The following is a 13,591-nucleotide window of genomic DNA, read 5'->3' on the forward strand; positions in this document are numbered from 1 at the left end:
CTATGCCAGTGATTTTCAAATTATTTTAGCCTTTACATTCTTTTCTTCTTGCCTCCAAATGAAATCTTACTTGGAAATTCCATGTAAAAATTAAATAGAATAGGAACTGTTCGAATTGACTAAGTGGTCAAGTTCAGATACTTATATATTCACCCCCTCACTCTGTTGAATTACATCCAAAATTTGTCTAGAATTTTAAAACACTGTATTATGTGTTTTTAAAGCTGGTTATTACTCTTACTCAGTTTTAAGGGGAAAGAAACTAAGGCATGAAGGGACTAAAGAACTTTGCCAAGATCATGCTATAAGCTTGAATCAGTCAGAAACTGTACTCAGCTGATCTGAAGATTGGTCTAAATAAGGCTTTCTTTTCTTCTCATCTAACAAGTAGTCAGTATAGGGCTGATGTGGTGGTGCCATGAGGTTTAGGGGGGCCCAAACTCCTGGCAGCTTGCCATCCACAGTCCCTAGCATAGACCCTCATCTCTTGTTTATAGTATGGCTTCCGGACCTCCAGCCATCTGATTAGCATCTGGAAGATGTAGAAAGAGGAAAGACAGTCCCTGTAATGGGGGCTTTCTGGAAAGCCTCTGTCACTGTTAGTTACATTTCAAGCAAGTCATAAAAAATTTTAGGCTGGGAATCCTGTCATTGCCAGCAATGAAGGGGCTCTGCCAGTGATGAAGGGGAGAGTCTACACCGGGCAGGGAACTAATAGTCTGCACAAATATGATGCCCAAACCCTCTAAGTGAGCACATATCCTGGTTCATCCTGCTTGCAGACAGTCTGCTGACAAAGTTAATATTTTAGCATCTAAATGTATGCTTTTTCTGTTCAGAAAAGGCTCGATTATCCTTTGTTAAGTTCACATTTTTAATTTAGAAAATGAAATACCCTAATAAATAAAATAACCTAATTTGATGGGAAGCCATCATTGCCTGTGACGTGACGTGGGGGAGATACTTGACATGAACTAAGAAGAACCGGATTCAGCTCCACCCCTTAGACAGGCCCCTTCATTCTCCAGGCTGTTTCCCCTTCAATAAAAAGAGGAAATTAGACCGACAAGCACTGTGAACACTTCTAAGTCAAGCGTTCTGCTATGATACTATGTCTGCTGCTTCTGTCCCCTTTCCTCCGTCCTCACTTGGATTGGAATGTGACCAACCAGTGCTGCCAGATGCTGGGCGAGAACTCATAGAAGTCATCTGTCCCTTTTCTTCTACCAGAAAGAATCATATTATAAACCAGCCTGTTTTAAGTATCGCTGAAGAAGGTTTGTTTTCTAGACCCTAGAAAGTTGTCCTAATGTAGGTCTTCACCTAAAATGCCTCCAGCTGTAATTTATCTCCTGTTTGCTCTTGCTTTATTGATCATGTGATTTGTGTCTGTTGTTTATAGGAACACCTCAGACAAAATCAGAATTGCCATAGGATAGAGAACATTTTCCAAAGGAAGATGTGGGATCCAGATTGCGCATTGTCTGTCCATGAGTTTACTTATTAGCTCATCCAGTCAATTAAAAAACCTGGGTGTTCACTATGTGCAAATCACTGCATGGAAGAGATGGGCTTCCACTCTGACCTGATCAATGTGGCTGATAAAAGTGCTCTTGTGTGCCTCTCTCTGTCCCATGTGCATCACATTCTCATCTGATCTTCACAACAACCATATGATGTAGGCATTTATCATGGGATTCTGTTGCTTTTGTCTGCCTCCTTTTGGCTGGAGAGGCTGCACAATCCCCCCTCCCCAATCATTTATTTACTTAATTTTGGGGACATCTATTATGTGCTAGGCATCAGGGATATGACTGAACAAAACAAAGGATTTATCTGACAGACCCATCAATCTGTTAATCATAGTGCCTGATACACACATACACACACACACCCATCAATCTGTTAATCATAGTGCCTGATACACACATACACACACACACCCATCAATCTGTTAATCATAGTGCCTGATACACACACACACACACACACACACACACACACACACACACACACACACACACACACACACACACACACACACACACACACACACACACACACACACACACTGAAAAGTGAGAGCAGAGTGGGCTACTGTCCATGGGATCTCAAAGAGTCCGACATGACTGATCTACTAATACACACACACACACACACACACACACACACACACACATTCTTTTTAGAAGGTAAGAGCTGACCCCAGGGTACCTACTCCCCTGGAGAATCCCATGGGCAGAGGAACCTGGTGGGCTACTGTCCATGGGATCTCAAAGAGTCCGACATGACTGATCTACTAATACACACACACACACACACACACACACACACTCTTTTTAGAAGGTAAGAGCTGACCCCAGGGCATGGAGTCCTTTTGAAAAGTGAGAGCAGAGTGGGCTACTGTCCATGGGATCTCAAAGAGTCCGACATGACTGATCTACTAATACACACACACACACACACACACACACACACACACACACTCTTTTTAGAAGGTAAGAGCTGACCCCAGGGCATGGAGTCCTTTTGAAAAGTGAGAGCAGAGTGGGCTACTGTCCATGGGATCTCAAAGAGTCTGACATGACTGATCTACTAATACACACACACACACACACACACACACACACACACACACACACCCCCGATTGGGCCAGGGACTGGGAGCATGACCCAAGTAGGGCTGGTTAGCCTTATACTGTGTCACATGATCCAGTTCTGGTTGCTGAAAAAGAGAGCTTCTCTTTATTCATTTGAGCCTTAGATTCAGATTTGAGCCTTAGTTCTCTTTATACTGTTATACTTGCCAGTTTCATAAGCAAATAAAATCGTTTTCAGCTTAAGCTATTAGCTTGAACCACATAAAATTGCCATTTTTGCAGACTGGATATCAACAATTTCATCTGATTTACCTTAATGACTTGATTTTCTGCTGCCTGCAATTGAAGGAATCCTGACAAATATGGTAGTATCATTACCTCCAGCTTAGATGAGGAAATTGAGGCTCAGAGTATGAATTAGCCCAAGGTCATTCAGCGACTCAGCATAGTGAGAACTGAATCCCGGTGACTTCTAAGTCTATGTTCTCAATTGCCCTGGTCTGAGTCCCATGAAGTCAGACAAGGGCTAAAGAGAAGAGACTGCTACTCAAGGATGGTCTGCAGACTGTACTGCGGGTTCTCGAGGAGGTAAGACGTGCTGTGCCAGGAGGTGGCCCAGCGTGTCACTAGCACACTCTTTAGTTCCACTGACAATTTTCAATAGCAAGATTTTCTCAGGGAAGTAAGCAATGTGTTGATTTGGATTCTGGTGCCTGCTCCTTAAACAGTACCCTCATGGACTGGCCTCAGACTGTTCTGGGGACCAGCAGTTGGAGGAGCGCTGGTGTAGAGGACCCTTGGGTTTGTTGCCCAGCGGACAACCATCCTCCAGTCTCTTGGGACCTGCACAGAAGCCACATCCATGCCATGTGATCCTGACCCTCTCTTTGTTAGTCATAAGGGATTTGCTCAGGTCATTTGTTTGAGCCCAGTTAGACCAACTGGATTTTTTTGGTCTAACAGTATGGAATCTTAAAAAAGAATGGAACCAAGAGATGTTAAGTCTTTGAGCTACCAAAAACAGGAGAATAAGTCTAGAAATTTGTGTTTTCATGTCTCTGGCTGTGGTTCTTGCACTTCTGAGGTGTATCTTGTCAAGTTTTCCTTACCTTTTATAAGATTGCTAATATCCTTTCAAGTAAATTACCTTTCGTCTTAAGCTAGCTAGAATTAGTTTCAAAAGAACCTTAAGTTATATTGTTGAAAAATATAGGGAAGACCACATGTTCATGATTTAGGATTCTGTTTGTAATTTCAGTTATTTGCTAGACTATATGAGAGTGTCCCTAACAATTCTAGGTTTCAGTATCAGAGAGTGTCCCTAACAATTCTAGGTTTCAGTATTAGCTGAAAATGTTGCTATCTGAGCTGGGGCACGGCTGTGACATGGAAACAAAGATGTACGTCATCAATTACCCTTGGTAACTAAAGACTGATACAGACTGAACATCTAAATTAAAGTAAATAAATAATCAACCTTTGTTAGTTTAGCTATAGATAAATAGAACCTAAATGAATGAACTGACTCATTGCTAACATTAGAAACATGACTACTTTGGGGCTATAGCACTGACATCAGCCATCTAGCTGGCTTTAAAAGAAGAATGACTGTTTGTTCTGGGATAACAAGCATCATCTCAACCAGCTTAGTTCAAACAACAGGTTCCTGAATTCAGTTGGTTTGGGGAAAAAATATGATGGATACACAAGCTGGCCATATCTTTTTAGATATAATATTTGATTAAAAAATAATATTTGGATATCTTCTGAGATCATCTCACTATTTGAAATTGCAAGTCCTATTAGAGGCAGCTCCTTCTGGGTTGGTGAAAGCAGCAGTGAAAAATGGAAGTTTGAACATGCATCTTTAGCAGCTGGAAGGGGCTGCCTGGAGTGCTGGCAGAAGGAGAAAGGGAGCAGACACAGCATGCCTGCTGCTGTTACTGCAACAGAGGGAAGACAGCAGTGGGTGGTGCGGGGAGAGGCTTCGTAAGCTTGATACTTCCATCGTGTATTTCTGAATCCCGACAATTATCTCTTATATGTTCACCTAGAACCTCTGTGATCTGGGTTTTGAATGGCTTAATCTATTTTAAAGGGTATCCAGATGTGATCAAGATAATTCTTATATTCTTTCGCTCTTCCTGTTTAATCACTGAAGCGCTTATAGTCATAGACATCTTTGCTCGCATAGCCAAGAGGTTCACCTACAAATGCTTTCTGTATAGAAAAAAAACTTGAACCTGAGATACAAATATCTAATCCCTTACATTTAAAACCTCTTCTTAGACAGTTTCTGTTTAAAATCCAGTGATTTATATGCAGAGTTCTTTTTTTCTTAATTGTATTGCTGGACATATATTAAATATAATCTATAAGACTCTCAACATGATATCCTATATCCAATATTTTTATTGTACTAAATTTCAGGGCTAATTTAAGTCTAAACTCTTTATTTTAGAAAATCAGTAACAGCAACTAATTAGCACATCTCATTCTGGATGTATTTGCCAACCAATTTCAGAGACTCATTTGCCTGTTAAGAGATTTTATTGAACACCAGCACCACAGTCTCTCCTTTTTTTCTAGTAAACAGCTCATGCTTATTATCTTATTACAGGAATGCCACTGGTTAAATCAGGCTCTGAATATAAATAGCTATATTACTGCCATCAGGCATCAATGTTTATTTAGTGGCTGTGAGTCATGCATACCTCTTTGATCGGGTTTGGAATGAGCTGTTGCAGTTTTTGTTCAAAAAGGTTATTTGCAAAGGCTACAGAAGTATCAGTTAGATTAAACATGAAATTAATCAGTGTGGAATTTTATCAGCCATTTCTGCCACCAAACACCAGGTGTCAAGAGCATGTGCAAATGAGGGCTGAACATAATGAAGCTGGGGGACAGCTTGGTAGGGAGATCAGAAAGGATTCCAAGAGGTGTACCATGCTCAGAGACGAAAGATGGAGGGAGTGAGAGAGGGAGGGAGGAAGGAAGGAAACGTTGGAAGCGTAGTAAATCATCTGGAACTCCTTGGCAGCTTCACGTAGCATATCATATATCCCAGTATATGGAATGCAAGTCAGATGAACCGAATTAACCTGAGCTCTGCCCTGCCCACTGATCTTTGGAAAACTACTTAATGCATACACATAATGCATAGCATACATGAATTACAAAGCATACATACATAACGTAATACATATACATATATATTTGTATATGTACACAACCCACTTGCCAATGCAGGAGACATAGAGAGATGTGGGTTCAATCTCTGGGTTGAGAAGATCCCCTGCAGGAGGGCATGGCAACCCAGTCTAGTATTTTTGCCTGGAGAATCCCTTGGACAGAGGAGTCTGGCAGGCTACTGTCCATGGGGTTGCAAAGAATCAGACATGACTGAAGCAACTTAGCATATATACACAGACACATATAACATATATATGTCTTTAGATTAAGCGTGTCTTTAGACTAAAAATATCAGAGAGAGATTGACCCAAGATAGCTTTCAGATGGTTTTAGTTGATGAAACTCTGTTGGTGGAGGAGATATGGTCCTTCAACTAGAGGGCTTACTCAAACTGGGTCTATCCATTTGTCCAGCATTGAGTGGGTACACCAGCTTGTCAGGCACATGTGCTGAGAGAGGCCTGTGAATAATTATAACATACGATGTTTAGTACTATGATGACTGCCACCATAAATTCCTGGCGACCTCATTCTCAGCCTGGATTTCATCACTGCTCAGCAGTTCTATAGCATTCTACTGAGTGGTTCTCCCAGCCAATGTCCCCACTGCCTATTTCTAACATTCCCCACTCTCATCAAGCTTCTGACTCTCAGCTTCCAGTTCCTCTTACTCTCAGTAGATGATCTGACCTTCCCTACGGTGAAAATAAATTTTACCTACATTCACACTTATATTCTCCGTCTCCTTCATTCTCATCACAGGGAATGTCTTTCCTCTTAGACAATTGTTATACCTCTGATTTGGATGCCATTTCTTTTCAGTCTTTTCTTCATCCAGAATCTTCCATTCTTTCCTCTCAACTAGCTCTTTCTCATAAGCAGATAAAAATGCTTAGTCTTTCTAAATTTAGAAAATCCTCCTTTGAAGAATTACAGAACCAACTAGAAAACAAGGTTTAAAATGGCAATGAGTACATATATGTCAATAATTACTTTAAATGTCAATAGACTAATTTTGTGATCAAAAGCCATAGGATGGTGTGCATGAGTGCTAAGTTGCTTCAGTTGTGTCTGACTCTTTGTGACCCTATGAACTGTAGCCCCCCAAACTCCTCTGTCCATAGGATTCTCTAGGCAAGAATACTGGAGTGAGTTGCCATGCCCTCCTCCAGGGGATCTTCCCAACCCAGGGAATGAACTTGCGTCTCCTGGGTCTCCTGCAATGGGCAAGCAGGTTCTTCACCATTAGGCTACCTGGGAAGCCCCATCAAGTGGCAGATGGGATTAAAAGACAAGAAACTACAATCTGCTGCCTACAAGAGACTCACTTTAAGGTGAAAATGAAACTGAAAGTGAGGGGATGGAAAAAGATATTTGATGCAAATGGAAACAACAAGAAAGTGGGGGTAGCAATACTCATAGCAGAAAAATAGACTTTAAATAAAACCCATAAAGAAAGATAAAGAAGGACAGTATATAATGATAAAAGAACCAATACAAGAAGAGGATCTTATACTTGTTAACATCTATGCACCCAATACAGGAGCACCTAAATATATAAAATATATTAACAGACATAAAGGAAGAAATTGACAGGAATATAACAACAGTGGTAGATTTTAACACCTCACTGACATCAATGGACAGATCTTCCAGACAGTAAATCAATAAGGCAACAGAGCTCCTAAATGACACAATAGAACAATTAAACTTAATTGGTGTCTATATAAGATACTACATACAAAAAAACCCAGAATACACATTCTTTTCAAGTTTGGATGGAATGTTCTTTAGGATAGACCACATACTAGGTTACAAAAACAAGTCTCAATAAATTTAAGAGGACAGAAATTATTTCAAACATCTTTTCTGACCACAACAGTATGAAATTAGAAGTCAACCACAGAAGGAAAAACAGAAAGAGAACAAATACATGGAGACTAAGTCACATGCTACTTAAATAACAGTGGGTCAGCAATAACAGAAGAAATCAGAGAATACCTCAAGACAAATGACAGTGAAAATACAACCTTACAAAATCTACGGAATGCAGCAAAAGCAGATCTAAGAGGGAAGTTCATAGTGATACAGACCTTCTTCAAGAAACAAGAAAAATCTCAAGTAAGCTACCTAGTCTACCACCAAAAAGAATTCAAAATAGAAGAACAAATAAAACGCAAATTCAGGAGAAGGAAAAAATAATAAAGATCAGAGAGGAAAAAAATTATATAGAGACCAGAAAAAAACAATTAAAAAGATCAATAAAACCAAGAATTGGTTTTTTAAAAAGTTAAACAATTTGACAAACCTCTAGTCAGGCTCACCAAGAAGAAAAGAGAGAGGAGATACATAAAATAAGAAATGAAAGAGAAGAAATAACATCTGACACTGCAGAATTACAAAAAATCATAAGAGAATACTCTGAACAGTTGTATGCCAAGAAACTGGACAACCTAGAAGAATCAGACAAGTTTCTGGAAACATACAGCCTGCCAAAACAGATAATAAGAAGTGAATCATTTGAATAGACCAACTACTAGAAGTGAAACTTAATCTGTAGTAATAATTAAAATAGAAAACTCCCTGCAGACAAGAGTCCCAGACCAACTGAATAGGTTCATTGGGGAATTCTACCAAACATACAAAGAACGTATACTTATCCTTCTTAAATTCTTCCAAACAATCAAAAAAGAGGGAACACTCCCAAATTTATTCTGTGAAGCCACCATCACCCACCCTGATACTAAAACCAAACAAAGACATTACAAAATTAAGAAAAAAAATTTGTAAAAAAGAAAAAAAATTATAGGCCAATATCTTTCATGAGTACAGATGCAAAAATCCTCAAAAAATATTTGGAAACCAAGTCCAACAGCACATAAAAAGGATCATACACCATGATAAAGTTGGATTCATCTAGGGTCACAAGGATAGTTCAAGATTTGCAAATCAATCATGTGATACACCATATGAACAAAAGGAAAGACAAAAAACACATGATCATCTCAACAGATGCAGAAAAAGGATCTGACAAAATTCAACATCCATTCTTATTAAAAATTTACCAAAATGGGTACAGCGAGAAAATAGTTCAACATAATAAAAGGCATTTATGACATACTTATAGCCAATTTAATACTCAGTGGTGAAAAACTGAAAGCGTTCCTGCTGTATTTGGGAACAAAACAAGGATACCCACTCCCACCACTTCTATTCAACATAGTGATGGAAGTCCTAGCCACAGCAATCAGATAAGAGAAAGAAAAGTATACAAAGTGGAAGAGAAGAGGTAAAACTATCACTTTTTGAAAGTGACATGATACTCTCTATAAAAAACCTTAAAGTTTCCACCCCAAAACTATTTGAACTAATGAATTCAACAAGGTAGCAAGATACAAGATTAATACACAGAAAGCTGTTGCATTTCTTTACACTAATGATGTAATATCAGGAAGTAAAACAGCCTGATTTAAAATCACATCAAAAAAAGAAAATATCTACGAATAAACTTATCCAAGAAGGTAAAAGACCTATACACTGAAAACTGTAAAACACTGATAAATTGAAGATGATTCAAAGAAATGGAAAGATAATGCCATACTCTTTGATAGGAAGAATTCATATTGTTAAAATGGTTATATTACTCAAAGCAGTCAACAGATTGGAACAACAAAAGACCTAGAATTGCCAAGGTAGTCTCAAGTTAAAAGAACAAAACCAGAGGCATAACCCTCCCAGACTTCAGATTATACTACAAAGCTACAGGAATCAAAACAGTGTGCTATTGACACAAAAACAGACATACAGATCAATGAAACAGAATAGAGATCCCAGAAATAAACCCACACTTAATGGTCAATTAATCTCTAACAAAGGAGGTAAGAATATACAATGGAGAAAAGAGTCTTTTCAACAAGCGCTGGGAAAGCTAAACAACTACATGTAAATCAAATAGAACACTCCCTTACAGCATATACAAAAATAAATTCAAAGTGGTTTAAAGGCCTAAATATAAGACATGCCAATACAACATTGTAAATCAATTATACTTTAATAAAATAACAAAAATGAGACATGACACCAAAAAGACATGATAATCAAAACATTCTCAGACATTAATTATAGCAATATTTTCTTAGATCCATCTCCCAAGGCAATAGAAATAAAAGCAAAAATAAACAAATGGGACATAAAGGGTTTTGCATAGCAAAGGAAGCCACTAGCAAAATGAAAAGACAAGGTATGGAATAAGAGAGAATATTTGCAAGCGGTGTGGCCAATAAGGGGTTAATACCACAATTATACAAACAGCTCATACAACTCAATGTTGAAAAAATAAACAACCCAATCAATAAATGGACAGAAGGTCTGAAAAGATATTTCTCCAAAGAAGATATACATATGGCCAACAGTAATATGAAAAGATGCTCAACATCACTAATTATTAGAGAAATGCAACTCAAAACCCACAATGAGGTATCACCTCACACTAGTCAGAATAGCTATCATCAAAAGTCTACAAATAGTAAATTCTAGAGAGGGTGTGGAGGAACGGAAACCCTCCTCCACTGTGGTGGGAATGTATATTGGTGCAGCCACTATGTGAAGCAGTAGAGCGTTTTCTAAAAAAGCTAAAAATAGAGCTACCTTATCATCCAGCAATCCCATTCCTTATTATATATCCAGAAAGGACAAAAACTCTAATTTGAAAGGAGACATGCACTCTAATGTTCATAGCCACACTATTTTACAATAGCCAAGATATGGAAACAACCCAAGTGCCCTTCAATAGACAATTGGCTTAAGAAGATGTGGTATGAAATAAAATATTTCTCAGAAGAATGAAATGTCATTTGTAGCAACATGGATAAACCTAGGGAATATTATTCTTAGTGAAGTAAGTCACACAGACAAATATTATAAAATATCACTTATATGTGAAATATAAAAAATAGTACAAATGAATCTATATGCAAAACAGCAACAGTCTCATAGAAAACAAACTTATAATTACCAAAGGGGCAAGGAGGGGGAAAAAGGATATATTAGAAATATGGGATTAACAGATACAAACTACCATACATAAAATAGATTAAAAAACAAGGATTTGCTGGAGGCACAGGGGACTATATTCAATGTCTTGTAATAACCTATAATAGAAAACGATCTTTAAAATATGAATATATATAATCTGGGCAGACTCCAGGAGATAGTGAAGGACAGGGAAGCCTGGCATGCTGCAGGTCCATGGGAGTCCCAAAGAGTCAGACATGATTTAGCAACTGAACAACAGCAGCTGATTACTTTGCTGTACCCCTGAAACTAACACAACACTGTAAATCAACTATACTTCAAAGCCCCTCCTTTGACAGGACCCTTCTTTAGGTATCTTCCTTTCTTGTCACAGACAAGCTTCTTGAAAGAGAAGCTGGCGCCGGCCGCTTCCCAGCCAGGCTGAAAGAGCTCGGGAAGCTAGCTGGCCTTGTTGGCCCTTAAATCGCATTACTGAATGGCCTGGCCCCAGCTACCCTCGCCGAGCCGCGCAAAGAAGGATGCTCCTGGCTCTCGTCGGCCTCCCAGGTCTGCTTGCTTTCTTTTCCCGAAGGTGGGCCCTTACCTTCACTGTCCGGAGCCTGCGGCCGCCGGGAAAGCCAAACCCACAGTGTCCGGAGAGTAACCGGAAATGCCCTCCCAGGCTGAGGGGCGGCGCCGGCTGCAGCCGGGGAGGGGGAAGAATTGAGTATTGTTAATAACTACGGACTGGAGACCTTTTGGAGCCAAAAGGAAGACAGTCTTGAGTCTTTCTTGTTATGGGTTGTAAATACCACATAAAGAATGAGTGCATGTGATGCTGGAAACTTGTAGAGAAGAACTACTCATGACTGAAAGGCCTAAAATAGATGTATCTTTACAGTTCTTATCGATAAAATGACTATGAAGAAAATGATGGGTCAGGAAGACCAGTGGAAAACTCCCTAGGAGACAGCCATGGAAAATGTACACTTCAGAAGAGAGATATAATCAGAGAACTCAAAAAAGGAAAATATTATCATGTATGCCCTCAGAAGGGTATAAAGATTTTTATTCATGTGCATGAGATTACTCAAATAGATGATCAGATATACCAGTGCCTTGAACGTGAGCAAAACTTTTGTGAAAACTTAGCTCTTATTATGTGTGAGAGAACCCACACTGGGGAGAAACCTTATAGATGTGATATGTGTGAGAAAACCCTCATCCAAAGCTCAGATCTTATTTCACATCAGAGGATCCACAGTTATGAGAAACCTTATAAATGTAGCAAATGTGAGAAGAGCTTTTGGCACCACTTAGCCCTTTCAGGATACCAGAGAATGCATGCAGGTAAAAAATTCTATACATGTGATATCTGTGGCAAGAATTTTGGTCAGAGCTCTGATCTGCTTGTCCACCAGCGAAGCCATACAGGCGAGAAACCATATCTGTGTAGTGAGTGTGATAAATGCTTCAGCTGAAGTACATACCTCATAAGGCACTGAAGAACTCACATGGGTGAGAAACCATTTGAGTGTCTGGAGTGTGAAAAAGCTTTTAGTGGGAAATCCAATCTTATTAGCCACCAGAGAACTCATACTGGTGAAAGACCCTACAAATGTAATAAGTGTGAGAAAAGTTACAGACACCGGTCAGCCTTCATTGTTCATAAAAGAGTACATACTGGGGAGAAGCCCTATAAGTGTGGTGCCTGTGAGAAATGCTTTGGCCAGAAATCAGACCTTATTGTCCACCAGAGAGTCCACACAGGTGAGAAGCCGTATAAATGCTTGGAATGTATGAGAAGTTTTACCTGGAGTGCCAACCTCACCAGGCACCAGGCAACTCACACTCACACTTTTAAATGCCTTGAATATGAGAAGAGCTTCAGCTGTAGTTCAGACCTTATTGTACATTAAAGAATTCACATGGAAGAGAAACCACGTCAGTGGTCTGCATGTGAGAGTGGCTTCCTCCTAGGCATGAACTTTGTTGCCCAACAGAAAACGAGAACTCAGACAGAGGAGCTGCATTATAAATACAGTGTCTGTGATAAAAGCTTTCACCAGAGCTCAGCCCTTCTTCAACATCAGACAATCCACATCAGTGAAAAACCATATATCTGTAATGTGGCTGAGAAAGGTCTTGAGCTCAGCCCTCCGCATGTATCAGAAGCCTCACAGATGTCTTGACCAGACAAGAAGTTATTATACCATAAACAAAAAAACAAAAAAAGATGTATTTACAATGTAAGAAAACTCATTTAAGATGGAGAACTCAAAGCAAATCTCAGATTTTCCTCAGAGCTCAGACTTTATTGGGGACCAGAAAATCTGCAGTTGTAGGAACTTGAGAAATGGTTTGACCAGAGAGCTGTCTTTAGAGAACCGTATCAATCACTCCAGTGAGAAACCTTACAAATGCCCTGAGTTTTTTGAAAACCTTCAGTCCAAGCTCGTGTCTGATCATCCACAAGAGGAATTATACAGGTGGAAAACTTACAAGTTCGGTGAATGTGAGAAAGCTCTTTAGCAATGCTCACCTCTCCTCATTCCAAGAGAATTCAGATCAGAGGACGATATTTTTTTAATGCCCTGTGAAACAGTGCTTCAGACAGTATGCACGCCTCATTGGACATCAGAAAGCCCCACTGGAAAGAAACCCCAACAGTTGGGAAAAAAGCCTCTTAACATAACTGTGACTTTATTACCTATCAGAGAAGCCATACAGGTGAAAATTTGTGTATTTGCCTTGAATGTGGCAAAAGCATTAAGTGGAGAGCCTTCT

At 39.4% G+C, this 13,591-nt stretch overlaps 1 pseudogene; it reads left to right on the forward strand.

Moving 5' to 3' along the window:
- Positions 1 to 11,786: 11,786 nt before the first annotated feature.
- Positions 11,787 to 13,119, forward strand: LOC122455241 (annotated as a pseudogene).
- Positions 13,120 to 13,591: the final 472 nt, after the last annotated feature.

The sequence above is a fragment of the Cervus canadensis genome, chromosome 17 (genome assembly GCF_019320065.1).
Source record: "Cervus canadensis isolate Bull #8, Minnesota chromosome 17, ASM1932006v1, whole genome shotgun sequence".
NCBI lineage: Eukaryota > Metazoa > Chordata > Mammalia > Artiodactyla > Cervidae > Cervus > Cervus canadensis.